Source organism: Monodelphis domestica, chromosome 7, assembly GCF_027887165.1.
Source record: "Monodelphis domestica isolate mMonDom1 chromosome 7, mMonDom1.pri, whole genome shotgun sequence".
In the NCBI taxonomy this organism is placed as follows: Eukaryota; Metazoa; Chordata; class Mammalia; order Didelphimorphia; family Didelphidae; genus Monodelphis; species Monodelphis domestica.
In genome coordinates this window covers 199,295,647-199,314,204 of record NC_077233.1, presented here as the reverse complement: position 1 = coordinate 199,314,204, position 18,558 = coordinate 199,295,647, and positions in this window count along the sequence as shown.

Below are 18,558 nucleotides of genomic sequence, written 5' to 3'. Positions count from 1 at the left end.
AAAGAACAGCAGAAAATGGGGATTATACATAAATTGGGTGACTTTTATACACCTCATTCATTTTAATGTGCATAATTTTGAAGTAAAAGCACAAATATCTGTTTACATTTGCCACTTCTGAATCCTTTTTTGTTCTCCTACGTGAATTTTTAAATGTCTCATTGACATTCTTTTCTTTATTTCTTATCACTATCACTACCACCTCATTATTCCCCTTCTCAACTACTGCCCCCAATAAAAGCCCTTCTTTATTTTTTAAAATTAAGTTATACATGATATTTTTTCAAATTATGATCCAACTTATTTTTTGTCTACTTGTCTCTTCTTACTATTAAAAAAAATAAAATTTCCTATTACAAATGTGTATAGTTAATCAAAACAAATTTCTGCATCAGCACTATTATATCTGTACTGTAAGGATGATATTAGAAAATAAGTATTGTTTTATTAGTTTAGGGATAAAAAGTAGAGTGCTGACTTGAGAAATAATTGGATTTTGAAGCTGAGCAGAGAGAGCATGTTAATTTCAATTGCTGACAGTTATAACCGTTTTTCTGTGTCAATTACTCTCTCTGGCAGTTGGAAGTTGGTCTCTGGCCGCACTCAGAGACTCTCAGGGCTGGAGGACGCAACATCTTTGCTTCTCTCTCTGTCTGAGGGAAAGACCTGAGGGAGCTCAGTGTTTTCCTTTACATTATTGACTATCCATTGAGGTTTTTATAAATTGATTTAACTCTGAGAAGACCAAAGAAAAACCTGGTCTTTGGTTTGAACTCTGAGTCTGTTATGGCTCAGAGTCCTAACTTGAATTTTGTTGAGACTCAACCAGCTAACCTTTGCTGTTTTATAATTTGAAGGCAAAGTTAAGAATTATAAGGATAATAGTGTTAGTTTTATTTAAATAGTATAAATTTGAGTTAGATCAGGGAGGAATAGTGTAGCCTGTGAAACACAGGAGAAGTGGTTCCTTGTGGAACCAGGGAGTTATTTGGGTGGATTTAGAGTCCCTTAGAATTAGAAAATTTTCTTTATCCTTATATATTTCAATAAATATTTTATTTTTATAATGAGTCTCTTTAGTGTCCTTGCGCCTGGCCCTAAAGGGAAGTTCACATTTAAGCTTCACTTCATCACTGAAGATACTTTTGATTACATCTATCAAAAGTATCATAATAGTTTTGAAACTGTATTGGTGAGTTTCCCATCTATATTTTATTTTTATGACTTACCAATTATTATTTTTATAGTACCTATATCTATACATAGATGTATGTATATATGTATACATCTTCACTCAGTATTCTATTAAGTTCATATATGCCACCATTCATTTCCCAACTGATAAATGTTTCCTTGTGCAGTAATACTCTGGTTCTGCTCTTTGGGGCCAGAGAAACTATGTTTCTCACTCAGGGTTCTGAGCTACCTGGAGGTATTGGAACAGGTATCTCTTCTTTACTGTTATCAATTTAAGTTCCCACTGGCCGAGTTCTCCCCATTTCCCCCCAGCTCCCTATTTCACTATTGAGCTGTTATCTTCAGCTTCATGTAAGCATCTGACATCAGGTAGATTTTACACAAGAATATTTACTTCAGTGATATGGCAAGAAGAAATGAACAAATATTTTCCTCAATGCTCTCTCTCATTCTACTTCCATCTTTGGAAGAATAGTCCTAAAACTTAATAGTTCCTACACTGATTTGGTCTTACCAAGTTCATGTCCAGATAAGGTATAACTGCTGCATGAATCCTTCTGCTGGACTAGAGTTTCATTTGTAGTTCTCAGAGTTCTGTCCTTGCCCCCTAGGATGGTGATGCCACAGTGGCTGAGAAACTCAGCTTAAACTCTGGCTTTCAGAGAACTTTATTGACACATTATCACAATTATCCTAGAGGAAGACTCCCTAGATTCTCCATGTGAAGTGACACTATCCAGCATTTTTGCCAGATATACCCATTAGACTTATAACAAAAGTATAGTCAAAAAATGCATGTGTTTTAATGGTTGTGTCTGGAAATTGACCTCGTATCTCTCTGTGTCTCTCTGTTTCCCTCTCTCTCTTCTCTCTTCTCTCTCTCTGTCTCTCTATCTCTGTCTCTGTCTGTCTGTCTGTCTCTCTCTCTCTTTCTCTCTCTCATCCTTCCAGAGGGAGGAGGCCCACTTCATACTACATTTTCTGGAGGTATGATTAATCATTGCATATAATTAGTATTGTATTGACCATAGGCTAGATTTAGATCTAGAACTAGACTTTAGAGGCCATTTACTCCAACCCCATTTTTACAGATTAAAAAAAAAACTGAGGAAATTTAGGCAGGTTCAGTTATTTATGCATTTAAATCCAGGTCTTCTGATTCCAAACTCAATACTTTTTCCAAAGCACCATGATACCTCTAATGCTGTGATGATAATAATAGAGAGAGTTTTAATAGTTCTGTTTACTTTATTCTACATCAATTCTCATGCATTTTCTGAGGTTTTCTTGAAGTCGTTCTTTTCTGAATTTCTTACAGTGTAAACTACATTGATATGCCATTATTTAACCTGCCATTCCCCAACAAATGGGCACCACTGTTGCTTCTAATTCTTTATTATAGCAATAATATTTTTTGTGAATAGTAGTTTTCAAGTTTCCTTTGATCTCTTTGGACATATATGCTTAGTAGTGATATCTCTGAATTAATACAATTTAGTGCTTTTTTAGCACAGTTAAATATCTTCAGGAGGTATTGTTCCAAGTTGTTTTTGGATTTCTTGAGAACTGCCTTTTCATATCCTTTCACCATTTACATATTGGAGAATGGCTCTTTTTCTTATATTCTTATATCAGTTCCCTACATATCATGTATATCAAACATAGAGACATTTACTATAAATATTCCCCACCCCTAGGTTATAGTTTCCCTTCAAATTCATTGAATTTGCTTATATAATACCTTTTCATTTTTATGTGATCAGAATTATCCTTTTGATTCCTTATTCAGTCAATAAGCCTTCCTCTCTTATTCAGTTATGAAATATATCTCCTCTCTTCTCTTTTAATTTGCTTATGATATGATCTCATATCTAGGAGCTTATTATGGCATATGGTGGGAGATGCTTATTTAAATCTAATTTCTCTTAGATTGTTTTCCAATTTTCACAGTAGCTTTTGTCACATAGTAAGTCCTCACAACCTCTAGTCTGTGCCCTTCAGATTACTGAATACTGTGTTACTGTGTTCACTTGCTTCTAGATTTTGTGTACCATATCCATTCAATTAACCAATTTTTCTAGTTTTTTACTAGTATTAGTTTCAGGTATTACTGATTTGTGGTGTAATTTGAAAACTGGTACTGCTCATATCTCTTCCTCTCTACTTGTTTCATTGTTTTCTTTGAGATTTGTTTCTTACTCCAGATGAATTTTGCTATTATTTTGCCTACTTCTATAAAATAATGCAGTGGTAGTGTGGTAGTATAATAAAAATTAGTTAATCTGAAAATATTAAGAAATAATATTTTTTGGGGCAACTGGGTAGCTCAGTGGATTGAGAGCCAGGCCTAGAGATGGGAGGTCCTAGGTTCAAATCTGGCCTCAGACACTTCCCAGCTGTGTGATCCTGGGCAAGTCACTTGACCTCATTGCCTAGTCCTTACCACTCTTCTGCCTTGGAACCAATACACAGTATTGATTCCAAGAAGGCAGGTAAGGGTTTAAAAAAATATTTTCTCCATATGAAGGCACTTTCTAGACTTTTCTCTTTAAAAAGGACATAGAACAAAAACTATATCTTATGAAGATAGCCAAACATCTTGTTTCCCTCAAATCTTTATATTCCTATCTCAGAAAAAATTGGCCCATCTATGCCCAACTGAGAAAAATATCTTTGACATTCAAAAGAATTTAATATTGATCACAAGAAAGAGGCCTTTCCATTCAGTCCTTGAAGGTATGAGATATAGTTGAGTAAGGAAATAGGTAGTGACCATTGTTTGGGAATGATATACCAAAATTACATTTTAACATATTATTACTTTTTTTCTTTTAAGAAATTCTCATTCATTGATATGTTCTTTCATCTGTTGGTAAAAATATGTAGAAATATAAAATTTCCCCTAAGAACTACTTTAGCTACATTCCATAATTTTGATATGACCTTTATTACTTATATTAGTGAAAAAAAGCTCTTATTTCTCTTTTGTGTTTTGTGTTTTGACCTACCAATTCGTCAGAAGAATTTAAGTTTGGATCCCTTCTTCAGAGGTCTTCTAGTATAATTTTTGTTGTCCTGTATTAAATAAATGATATGTTCAGTAATTTGGCTTTTCTCATTTTGTTTGTAAGGTTTTTATACTTAAGAACATGGCCAGTTTTTGTAAAGGTGTTATACTTAGCTGAGAAAAAAGCACATTGCTTTTATTCCCATTCAATAACAGAAACCTATCATATCTATTTTTCCTAAGTTGAGGTTCACAATTCTTTTTTTAATCTTTTTTGTTAGATTTGTCTGTCTGAAAGGGGCATATGGAGTTTCCTAAATAGGGAACAGAATTACTTTTGGTGCAATGACTTAGTTCTGATCTGTACAAGTAGATGGAATGCCCTTGTTGATGAAATCATGAATTTTAAAAAATATCCAAGAAAGTATTGTTGCTAAAGCATGGCGAAAGATGGATAAATAGGAAGGCAAAGGAACATGAAATTAAATGGATCATTAGAAAGAACTGTAGATATATAGTCTGAGTTAAACAAGACTTAAGGATACATGATATATTTTCACATATTTGAAAGCTTGAACAAGGAAGGAAAATTAGAAGACATATTTTGTTGGCCCTAGAGAGAGATAGTACTAGGATTAAATAGGTAAAATTTTCCACATAGACATGTTGACTTAATTTAAATGAAAACTTCTGGACAATTAAGTGTCTGTGCAAGTAGATGTCTTAAAAAATAGTAAGCTCTCCATTATTTGAAGTGAATGAATTCATGTTGTCTCTGTTTGATTTTAGGTAAATAATGAATTCCTTTGGACCTCATCTGCAAAAGGAAATAGTTCAATTGGGTTATGATCTCTACGGTTTCTTTAAGAAAAAAAAATATGTGATTATGTGATCCATTCAAGTTGAAGTCAGTAGATCATTTACTCATGATATTGTAGAGGACATTCCAATTCAGATTGAGATTGAACTAAGTAATTTAGAACAGTTCTTCCAATTCTGAGATTCTTATGCTAAGATATAAAATAAAAAAAAATGTATACGTGTAATACTCTATTTATTTTTAAATTCTACTTCTTGACTTTGAAATATCTAATCTTATTTTTCTTCTTTTCAGTCATTTCAACTATATCAAAGGCTACCAAAGAAACTGAAATTCTCCACTGCCATAATAAACATAATGGAATTAATGTCTGTACTACTTATTCATAATAATTAGCTATTGTAGAGTGTTTTAATGTTTACAAAATGCTTTATAAATATTCTCATTGAACTTCACAATAATTCTAGGAGCTAAATGCTATTCCTAACCCATTTTAAAGAGGAATAAACTAAAGCAAAAAGAAGTTTAGTGACTTGCTCATTGTCACAAAGCCAGGATGTGTCTGAGGTTGGATTTGAATTTAGGTCTTCCTGACTCCAAGTCCAGCATTCTATCCACTGGACTATCTGGCTTCCTAATAATGTTTATTATTTCATTATCTCATTTTATTTCCCCTCTTATCTTACTGCTACTTACTCAAACTTCTCTATCATTCTCTTATCTCTTCATGTACATTTCTGTATTGTCCACAAGATCAACTCTAGATAGAACTTCTGAAGTCATCTCCTATCCTCTAAAACTCATCAGTATCAGACAAATAGCATTGTTTTTTATTTTTTTGAAAATTTTATTTAATTAGTCAATTTAGAATATTTTTCCTTGGTTACAAGAGTCATGTTCCTTCCTTCCCCCCCACCCCCTCCTGTAGCCAATGTGCAATTCCACCGTGTTTCACATGTGTCCTTGACCAAAACCTATTTCCATATTATTGATATTTGCACTAGGATGATCATTTTAGAGTCTGCATCCCCAATCATATCCCCATCGTCCCATGTGATCAAGCAGTTGTTTTTCTTCTGCATTTCTACTCCCACAGTTCTTTCTCTGGATGTGGATAGTGTTCTTTCTCATAAATCCCTCAGAATTGTCCTGGATCATTGTGTTGCTGCTAGTAGAGAAGTCCATTATGTTTGATTGTACCACAGTGTATCTGTCTCTGTGTACAATGTTCTCCTGGTTCTGCTCCTCTCGCTCTGCATCACTTCCTGGAGGTCCTTCCAGTCCCCATGGAATTCCTCCACTTTATTATTCCTTTGAGAACAATAGTACTCCATCACCAACAGATACCACAATTTGTTCAGCCATTCCCCAATTGAAGGGCATCCCCTCAGCATTAAGTTTTTTAAAAAGTAGTAATCAAACAATTATTTAAGACCTGAAAAACTTGTTTGATATTTAAATTGCATGACTTTTTTTATTTCCATGGTAATTTGTTTTTCAGTACTTTTTAGTGATATCTGACTCTTTCTGACCCCAGGTGAGGTTTTCAAGGCAAAGACACTGAAATGCTTTGCCATTTCCTACTCTAATTCATTTTACAGATAAGGAGACTGAGGCAAACAGAGTTAAGATGCTTGTCTAGGGTTACACAGCTAGTAAGTGTCTGAGGCCAGATTAATTCCAGATTCCAGGCCTAACACTCTATCTACCACACCCATCTACCTGTCCATGGGAAACAATTTCCAAAAATTATTATAAACAACAAAACCTTGTAGACTATGCTTTACTCACACAATTTATTTAATATCTAAAAAATCTGAAACTCACTAGCTTAACAATAATTAATTGTAAAATTGTCACATTGTATAAACTTTCCATATTTTCCAAAAGTCTTTAAGTAGGATCCTAATACTTATAAGCAGCAAAAGAGACATGAATTTTATCATCATCATTGTTAACCTTTATAAGGGGCCTACTATGTGTTCAGCACTGTGCTAAGCACTTTACAAATATTATCTCATTTGATTCTCAAAGCCACCCTGGGAGTCAGGTGCTATTATTATTCCCATTTTATGGCTGAGACAACTGAGGAGAATAGAAGCAAGGTGATTTGCCCAAAGCCAGATATCTAGTAAGTGTCCCAGAGCAGATTTTGAACTTGTCTTGCTGACTCCAGGAAAAAAAAAACATCTATCCATTTGACCATTTAGCTGCATCTTTAATTGCATTTTCCAGTTTCTGATTTCAGTGTCTCTTCAAAATATTTTATGTATTTGACAAATGTTGTAAACAGCTCTTTTAAAAACATTTGCTTTTTAAAAACATAATTACCTGGCTGAAATAACTCATGAACCCACCAGGGAAGGGCAATGAGTCCTTACATATTGGTTATATTGAGTGCTCAAAATACATATTCAGTCTTAAAAGCAATATTTCTGGGGTAGGGAAAATATCATATGACTCTGAATTATGGAGTAATACTGTCTGAATAATCAAAAATCAAAATTTTAGGTCACTGAAAAGACACTGAAGAGGGCGTATGGTGACCATTAATAGACTAGATAATCCAGCATGATGGATTGGATATTGATCCTGGAGTCAGATACATGGCTTTAAAACCTTGCTTGTCACTAATTTGAGCCTAGGAAAGCTAATTAATTTTGTTGAGTTTCAGTTTGCTCATTTAGAAAATGAAATTGCAAAAAATAATTCAGTTCTACATACCCTTCATCACAATGATTCCACAACCAGGCAAATATCCCAAAGAGGTCAAGGAAGGAGAAAAGAGAATTATGTACCAAAGTATTTGGAGGTAGCTAGATGGCTCAGTGGATAGAGCACTGAACCTGGAGTCAGAAAGATAAGAGTTCAAATTTGGCCTCAGACATTTACTAGCTGTGTCACCCTGGGAAAGTCACTTACCCTCTGTTTGCTTTGATCCATGGGAGAAGAAATTGGCAAATCAGTATCTTTGCCAAGAAAACCCCTTGGACAGTATTAGTGTGATATAGTACATGGGACAGATATGACTGAATGTCTAAATAACAACACTTTAAAATTGTTTTTGTAGCAAAGAATTAGAAACAAAATTCATGGTAATCAATTTGATGAAGAGCTAGACAAATTATATTGTGTGAATTTAACAAGATATTAGTGTCCCATGAAAAATGGTGTAAGGGATAGACTCAGAGAAATTTGGGAAGACTTCTGTGAATTGATGTTGATCTTTAGTTCAGAACCTGCACTCCAAATAGAGCAAGTCATAGTTACTTACTATTTTCTAAATTAAGCTAACACATACACACAGAGGTCACAAAGAGTGCCCCCCTTTTCTTCATTTTCAGTTGGCATATAATACCGTTACCACCACAAGGTCATGAGTTACCGTCCCTAATGCCACAGAATATCTGAGCTATGGTCATAAAACCATAGAAGCCATCTAATGCAGAGGTTCTCAACCTGGGATGCCAGACTCCTTGGGGACTCAGATACAGATTTTAGGTGATCTGTAGGTAAACTTGGATGAGAAAAATGACATCTTTACTCTCACTAAGCCTTAACTGAAATTTAACTTTTCTTTCAATTATGAATGTTGACAGTAAACATTCTGAGAAGTGGTCTAAAGACTTCAACTGATTGCTAAAGAGGCCAAGATACACAAAAAAGATTATGAGCTCCAGGGATGTACTCTGAACTCTTCCTTTTGTCAACATGGATTCTGGAAACCCCAGGTTCTGACCTGTCACATGAGAGTTCCTCCCTGAGGGAAAGTCCTACTTCATTGCCTTTTAGACTAGCAATAAACTTTAAGATGTCAAATGACTCTCCTTGTCTCCAGAAGCCTCTCCCAGTATATCACACCCTCCTGGACTCTGGACCTTCAGCTTGCCAGACTGCTCCAAATCTTAAAGTCTATTGTTAGTCTAAGAGGCAGTGAAGTAGGACTTTCCCTCAGGGAGGAACTTTAATGTGGCAGGTCAAAACCTGGGGTTTCCACATCCCACTAGGCCACAAGTTTGGGGTTTCTAGACTCCATGTTGACACTTTTTACCAATGAATGCTGAAAACCTCTAACGTGAAGTTACTTGTTAAGATTATACAAAGAGTATGAAGAACATAAGTGAGATCTGAACCTGGATCTTTTGGCTCAGAGACAAAGACTTTCCCCATTACATTATGCTGCCTTTCTCTTAGGGACTACAATTCTGAAGACTAAAATGTATATTATATTAATTACTTTTTCAATACTTTGAAAAATTTATAGTTTATAGACATACATATTCCTTTCAGTAATGTACTTTATAGAGCTCTGTGCCTCATGAGATAGTTTCATGAGCTATCATAATAGAAAGATAGAAAGAAAGATCATCCTCTACCAGTCAAATTTCTTGTAACAAGCCCCTGACCTAACCTAGCTAGACTGGTTCTTGGACAGGTATCATCACATTTGTACTTGAAGCCTTCTTTAAAAAAAAAAAAAACTTTCTTGGGTCAATACCACTATTAGATTTATTTCTTAAAGTGATGTAAAAATTAAATTATATCTCAATAATAAAAATATTATATTTTAAGGGACTTATTAATAATCATTAGAAATCAAGGAATAAGGATGATACAAAATAAAGACCCCATGCCCATGGCTGATTAGCTATTTCATAACCCCACTCACTGAAGCCAAGCAGCCAAAGAAGGCAGGACCCTCCACATCCTTGCCTAATATCCCCTGTCTATAGGAAGTATATAACAACAGGAAGTCAGTGGGCTCCTGGGAAATGTAGTTCTTTTTTTAGGGTAATAGATTTTCAATTATACAGTGATCAGGGAAAAAGGAAAATGTTCTAAATGTTGATAGAAGCTCTCTTTATGGTGACAAAGGAATGGAAATTTAAGGGATACCCATCAACAGGGGAATGACAAAAAAACTTGTGGCATATGATTGTGATGGAATACTACAATTCTATAAGAAATGACAAATAGGTTATTTTTGGAAAAACATGGAAAGTCCTACATGAAATTTGAAGAATGAAATGAGCAGAGCCAAGAGAATATATACAATATATAATATTCAGCAACAGAAATATTATTTGAAAAACAACTTGTATATGTCCACCTCCAGAGAAAGAACTAATGAATAGAAATAAGTAAGACATCGTTATATATACATATATATATCTTTTTGCTGATTGATACCTTCTCTAATGGGGAAAGGGGAGGGAGGGTGTTAACTGGGTAGTTTAATGTAACAAACAAATAATAAGTGATTAAAAATTTTTTTTTACTCTTTTAAAAAACATTGCTGTCACTTCTCAATAACTCTCCCTGCATTGTCCTCCCCACTCATAATAAAACCTGTTCTTGTAATAAGTATAATTAAGCAAAATAAATCAATCTGTTGTCAATGTATGCCTCATTTTGTACCTATAGCTTACCACTTTTCTACCTGGAGGGGCAAGACTTGCTTCATCCTCTTAACACATGATTAGTCACTACATAGATCAAAGTTATAAAGTCCTTGAAACCTTTCTAGGATGGTAAAACATGCCACAACATGACTCACTTGAATGACAGCCTTTGAGAAACCCAGGATCACTTCCATGCTACTATACATTGGAAGAAGACTAACAAAGGTTATAATAACAATAATAACTACATGAACATATAATAGGATGATTAACATATTCTTACTCTCTATTCCAATATTGGGGCCCATCCATTTTGCTACAGTCTCTCTTGAGGGTTGTAGCTCAGAAGTGGCCAAAGGTTATAGTTGGAGTGAGATCTCCAATCTTCCTCTGTGTCTCATTCACATAAGTAATTTTTTGCAGTATTTTGGTTTCTTCATCCATAAAATGAAGCATTGGACCAGATGGCTCCCAAACCCCATCTATCCCCAAATTTATACTCTAAAGGCTCCACTATAAATACAATCCAAAAACAACTCAACTGAAACATTTAGAATCAAAGCAGAAAACTCATGAATTGTTTTTCATCCTCTAAACTACCTAAAGCTTGTAAATACTGTTGCCAGAAGAGGCCAGAAGGAGAGATTCAGCAGATATATAGGCATATACATGCTGGCACAAACAACTAACAAGCTTCTTCCCATCTACGCCCTTTCCACCCTTTGTGCGTCAGTGAGCTCGGTACATACTGTCAAAGACCATGCTGCTGACGTTAGCATTTCCTGTCCTGATGACTGTGAGGGAAGGATGGATGAATGACTGACAGTCCCTGTCACACTGGTGACACCTATGGTTTGGCAGTAGAAAATGTCTCACAGTTTCTGTTTGCTGCCCTGCTTTGTAATGCCACAGGAAGTGTCTTGAAGGGCAGTCATGTGAAATTAGCCCAGAAAGGGAGGTCTAAGTGTGTCCATGAAAGGTTTTAAATGCTAGGACTCCTGTTTACAAATCACAATTTTTCTTTTGCCTTGTTTGAGAAGCATCCTTAACCTGATACAGTGGGTCCTCATCTTATCATCTTAGAACAACAGACCTGTGCTGAGTGGGACTACAGTCAGGTGGAGGAGCTATTATAAAACCCTGTTATTGGAAATTCAGTTTTAAAGGGATGCCTTCATAGAATATAGATAATGCTTATTCAGAAGTCGAGGGAGGGTGATAATGACAGCTGTCATTATTTGTATGTAAGGTTTTACCTTTGTTCTGAATTTTAGACTTGTATGTTGTCCTGGAAAAAAATTCAGTGCCTTGCTGACACCATATCCCAAATTCTAGAGCAGTGGTTCTCAACCTTTCTAATGCTGTGACCCTGCAATACAGTTCCTCATGTTGCAGTGACCCCAAACCAAAAAATTATTTTGGTGGCTACTTCAAAACTGTAATTTTGCTACAGTTATGATTCGGAATGTAAATACCTGATATGCATTATGTATTCTCATTGCAACAAATTGAGAGGTTGAGAACCACTGTTCTAGAGCATCACATAATGTAATACTAGACCTAGATCCATTGTTTAGAGCAGTGATGGTGAATCTATGGCATGGGTGCCAAAGATGGTATGCAGAGCACTCTTTGCATGCCCCCACCCCCAACCCCAGACTTTATTACTAGAAAGGTAGAGGAACTTGGGCAGAATGGCTCTCTTCCCCTTCTCTACTATGCCTGATGATATTTTTTCACATCCCCTACTCTTCCGCCCAACAGCCCAATGGGAGGTTTTCTTCCCTCCCCTGTGTGGGTTAAGGGTGGGGGCAGGGTATACCTAACACTAGTTGTGGGGGAGGGCCATGCCACTCAGTCTGGGGGGAGGGGTAAGATGGGGTGGGGCTGGGTACTTCATCTCTAAAAGTTTTGTCATAATTGGTTTAGAGGAACTTGTTACTAAGGAGAGAAGACCAAGTTCTTGGAGTTCCAAGAAGGAAGGAAGAAGGTCATGAGCTTATATATTTCAGACTTGAAGGCATCTTCTGCCAACTATTATAACCCTTTCACTTAAAATTTTTTGAAATTTGTTTGTTACATTAAAGTTCCCAGGTTGTCTCTCTCCTTCTTTCCCCTTCCCATACTAGAGAAATCATCATTTGACGACAAGATACATGAGTATGTCAAACTATGTCTTACTTGTTTCTATTCATCAGTTTTTTCTGTAGGTAGACATACACAAGTTATTCTTCAAGCAATAATTCTAGTGCTATTGTAAAAATTAAAATTATATATAACTTCAAATATGTTTTATAAGATTTATTAATAATCATAGAAATAAAGGAATAAAAAGATAGCAAAATAAAACCATGTGCCCATTGCTAATTTACCTGCTCAAACAGCTTGCTCCATCAATGTACCGATCCAGGAAGAAACGAGCTAGCCATGGAAGACCACCCTATTTTTCCCCTATCTACATTAGCACATAATGACAGGAAGTCAGTGGGCTCCTGGGAAATGTAGTTCAAAGGCACAAGATTTCCAATTACACACTATGTATAACAGTGCTTATATGCACTGGCTCTTTTATTCTTGGTTCTGCTCATGTCACTTTTCATAATTTCACATAGGTCTTTCCAGGCTTTAAAAAAATTAACCTGCTCATCATTTCTTATCGTGCAATAGTATTCCATCACAACCATATGCCATAATGTGTTTAGTCATTCCCCAGCTGATGGTTATACTCTTAATTTCCAGTTCTTTACGACCACAAAGAGAGTTGCTACCATTATTTTAGAAAATGGGGGCTCAGTGGATTGAGAGTCAGGTCTAGAGATAGAAGGTCCTGGGTTCTAATTTGATCTCAGATGCTAGTTGTATGATCCTAGGCAGTGTTCTATAGTCAGTCTACCATATTTTCAAAGAAATTGGGGGAAGTACCTTCTCATACTCATTTTTTTTGGTGCTAAGTATGGTCATTCTAATTGCACAAAATTCCACTTCAATTATTTTCTTTTTATTGTCTTTTCCACTTACATTTTCATCATAGTCATTGTGGGAATGACTTAACTCTGTCTAATTATTTCACTTTTCATCAGTTCACTTATCTTCTCAGGATTTTTTGTATTCATTATATCTTATAGTAGAGTAATATTCCATTATTCAATTTGTGTAGCTTGAACTATTTTTGAAGCTTAGCAACATTTCACCAATTCACCCTTCTACCATCCCTTTTCCTGGAATTCAATGGAATGGGTTTAAAGTCAGATAAGATAGGTTTGTGTCCTACCTTTGTTACCTGTATGAACAAGTCAGTAATCCTTTTGAGTTCTCATTTTCCTTATCTGTAATGAGGACTCTATAAAATGGAATTAATGACCTTTAAGATCACTTTTAGTGCTAAATCTATGACCTTATTCTTCTGCTTTTATACATATTGTGGCAGGAAATTCTGCATTCTGAGGCTTAGACAAAAGTCTGCCAGAAATAATTTAGATCAGTTCTAAATATTTTTGATGTGAAAGAGTGAAGAGACAAAGATAGAGAAGAGCTGTCTTTCCTTATTGACTGACTTTTTTGAAGATCTCATTAAAAAAAATACACAACTTTTTTTCCCAGATTGCCTTTGATGTTCATTAAATAGGAACTAATAACTTGTTTTATTTTTATCACAGTGATTTTTGGATATATCTCTCAAAATTATACATTATTATCTCTTAATTAGGCAGCTAGAAGGCTCAAGGGGTAGAGTACCAAGACCAAAGTCAGGAAGATTATGCTTCCTGAGTGCAAATCTGGCCTCAAGACACTTATTAGCTTTGTGACCTGGGGTAAGTCACTTAACCCTGTTGGCCTCAGTTTCCTCATCTGTTAAATGAGCTGGAGAAGGAAATGGCAAACCAACTCCAGTATCTTTGCCAAGAAATCTCCATTTGGGTTCATGAAGAGTTGGACATGACTGAAACAACACCAACATAAAATCTCTTCTTCTCCAAACCATAATTTTGGAAGGTAGCTCCTATTTTTTTTTCCTGCCAGTTTGGGGAAAAGTGATGTGACCATTTATATTTAGACTGAATAGCTAGTGGAAAGAATATCATATTTAATCAGAAGACTTTAGTTCAAATCATAATGCTATGATTTACCACTTATATCAGTGACGGCTAATCTATGGCTCCTCAGAGGGCTATCTGTGGGCACTTGACAGCCCTCCTCTGTACCTCTCCCACCCCCAGAGTTCATTATTAGAAAGGCAGAAGGACTTGCTGCCCTCCCCCTCTTCACCATGCCTGAGGACTTTTTTCCTCATCACTGGTCCCTCTGCCCAGCAGTCCAATGGGATCACTTCCTCTTTCCTCTGTGTGGGGTAAGGGGGACTCTGGGTGCACTTGGCACTCTGTGGAAAGGTGTGCATGTCACTTGGTCTGGGGATGTGGGGTGTGGAGCAGAGCCTGGTGCTCCATCTCTAAATGGTTCTTTATCACTGATCTATATTACCTCAAATATTTCACTTAACCTCTAGGCCTCAGTTTCCTGATCTGATGAGAGGAGTGGATTAGACAGGCTTAAAGTTTACTTACAGCTCCAGATCTATAATCCTATGATCCAATGATCCATTTGGAACTTATTTTAGTATGTGGTATAGAATGCAGGTCTAAAACCATTTTTTTCCTATACTGTTTTCCAGTTTTTCTAGTAGTTCATGTCCAAGAGGTAGTTCTCCAAATGTTTTATTTGTTGAACATTGGACTACTGAATTTGATTGTTTCTGATTTTTGATTTCTTAGTTTTTTCTACTAATTTTCCACCTTTTAATCATCATTAAATATGATTATTATTCCTTTATATGTAATTTGAGGTCTGGAAGTATAATTTCCTCTTTAATATAGTCCCTATTCCTGCATCTCCTTTGAGATTCTAGATCTTTGGTTTCTGCAAATGAATTTCATTATTATTATCTAGTACTAAATAACCTCTTGGTAGTTTGATCAGCTTATTACAAACTGTAAATTAACTTTGTCACCATAATTTGTTTGGGTAGTATTGTTATATTTGTGTTACTAAATCATTAGCAATTAATATTCTTGTAATTATTTAAATTAAATGATCTACTTTATTTCTTTAATGTATGTCTTATTATTTTGTTTATGTAATCTTGAATGCATCTTTTTAAATGAATTTATATAAATTTTATTCACTTTGTATTTATTTCAAATATTATTTCTTTTTCTATCAAGTTAATATTAATATTTTTATTTCAACTAAATAACATGCTTTTATTTTGTAATTGCTACTTTACTAAAGCTATATATTATCTTAATTATTCTCCTTAAACATTCTCTAACACTTTCTAAGTAAATCTCATGTTATTTGCAAATAGGAATGTTAGTTTCCTTTTTGCTAATGTTTACGCTTTTAATTTTTTATTACTATTATAAACATGTCTAGAACTATGTTAAATAATGGTGGGATAGATTTACTTCTGTGTTTATTGGGAAAGGAACTAGTGTTTCTCTATTGAAAGTAATGAAAACTTTTTGTAACACACAGTTATATATATGTATTATATATATATATAATACATATATATGTATTAGCTGGGGACTTTGAAAGAAGGAACCAAAATTCCTTTGGGGAATCAATATACGGTGATACTTCCTTACTTCCTCCCCTTTCCCTAAGTTGAGCTATTGATCAATGGAGTCGGTCTGACTAGACTAAAAGGGTAAGATTTTCCTTCAGTCTCCTTTTTTTGAAATGATGTTTGAAGTTTCCTTCCTAATACATTTGAATCTGATTCAAGTTTCTATTGAAATCAAGATGTCTATTTTATTTAGATATCAAGTGTTGAAGGGTAAACAGGACAGGGGGAAAAGGAAATCCCTAGGTATTTTCCCTATACAGATCTTGAGGGTTTGAACCTGGGAATCTTCTTTAAAAATGAGCTCAAAGATTTGCCACCAGTTGAGAGATAAGATCTTTTGTTGCTCAGGTAACAAGATTGAGAGATTTTGTGTGTCTTCATAGCCAAAGGTAGTTCTCCCTCTTTGCTCCAAGGAGCCCAAGACAATAAGAACTCTTGGTTTTTCTCCCAACTGCCATTTGAGTCTGGTTGGAATTCCATCCCATCCCCCAGGTCCTCTGGGGTTCCATCTGTTCTTCTTCAGAGGCATTTATTCAAAATTCAATTTTTCATTGCTTCTTGTCATTCCCTTGTCATTCCAAATACAAACATATACACATATATTTGTTTAACAATTGACTAAGACTTTTTAGACCTTGAGTATATACTTATGTGTCTGTGTATATACATATGTGTATATATATATACTCACAGGGAGACCCAAGAGGAGCAATGGTCCCTGTCCCCAGCATTGCTTTTATTCCCACCTATAGAATGCAGAGTCATTGTACCTAATAGTCAGGACAGCTTCTTTGTGACTTGAGGTATGTCTAGTTTACATTTTATAACTTTGTTTTTCTGGCTCTCTCCCATCTGACCTCTATTTTACAGCCTTGTTTTTTCCTGCTCTCACCTAATTAAATTCTTACCATGCCCACTGCCCTCAGAGTACCTATCTCAGTGGGATTTGCAGCAGGACTCAGACAAAGCCCAACATTCTTGTATACTGAGAGGGATTCAAGTGATTCCTTCAACTTTATTTACATGGCTACCATGTGCCAGATTGGGAAATTGAACTCAGATCCTTGTGGCTCGGGGTTAGTTCTTTAAACATGATATCATGCTGCCTCTGTTTTCATAATATATACATACATATACATAATTCAGTACTTCTATGGATCTGTTACCTCATGAATGTGTCTTCTTCCTCCAATCATATAAATCCACCCATCTGAGCTCTTGTTATATGACCAACTATCTTTCTCCCCATCAATTAATAAACAGATCAATCAGCAAGCATTTATGATGTTTTTTGATGCCATCCTTTACCCTGTTCTCTTCCATAATCTTTCATTTGAAATACTTTTAATGGCCCCTAAGCTTCTCTCTGAAACAAAATCTCATCTTTTTTTGTTATAAAATTCTTTTTTTCTCTTCTACCTACCACCACTGAAAATAAAAACAAAAAGAAATCTGTGTATCTATATATGTATCTATCTACCCACTGATCTATCAGTTCTCTCTCTCTCTCTCTCTCTCTCTCTCTCTCTCTCTCTCTCTCTCTCTCTCTCTCTCTCTCATCTTGTTCAAGTATTTATTTTGGAATTCTATAGTGTCATAAAAAAGTGAGTTTCAGAATCACCCCAAAAAACATGGAGAAGTACATGATGAGTGTCAGCAGGTTGGAACAGACTACAAAAAGGAAAATATATACATACATACATATAATACTTCAGGGTATGTAATATTACAAGCCATCATTAGCTAATTTACTAACTTCTATAGTAGCAGAGATTAATTGGAGCTAGTTGAGAGCTATATAAGATGCTTGGAGGAAGGTAGTGGGTAGGAGTGGATTTGGTATAGAAAGAGAGAAGTGAATTCATATCAAAGACAACTTTATTTACCTCACAGATTTGCCTGAGACAGATTCTCTTACAGATTTTCCATAAAATAGAAAATTGGTTAAATGTATTTGTTTTATTCTATCTACTGTAAATGACTCACAATGAAAAGTAAACAGCTAGGAAGGAGTACATGTGGGAATGGCAGGAGGTAATGAAATAAAGAGATAAGTAGATTCTTTAAAAGTGAAACCATTCATTAAAAAAAAGGTGGCTAGGGTTACAGAGGCAGCTAGCTGGTGCAGTGGATAGAGTGCTGAGTTTGAAGTCAGAAAGGCTCATCTTCCTTAGTTCAAATCTGTTTTCAGATACTAGCTATGTGATTTTGAGTTTGCCACTTAACCTGTTTCTGTCAGTTTCCTCATTCATAAAATGAGCTGAAGAAGGAAATGGCAAACCACTTCAGTATCTTTGCCAAGAAAACTACAAATGGTATCACAGTTATAACTGTGCCTGAATAACTGAACAACAATCACAGGATTGAACATGAACATCTTATTCTGAATGACATTTCCATTTTATAGGGTGGAATATAGATCACTGGAAACCAGGAGTGCTAGGTCTAAAAATCCTATTGCAAAGGTATTGCTCAATAATTTCAGGAATATAATCATGTAGATTGC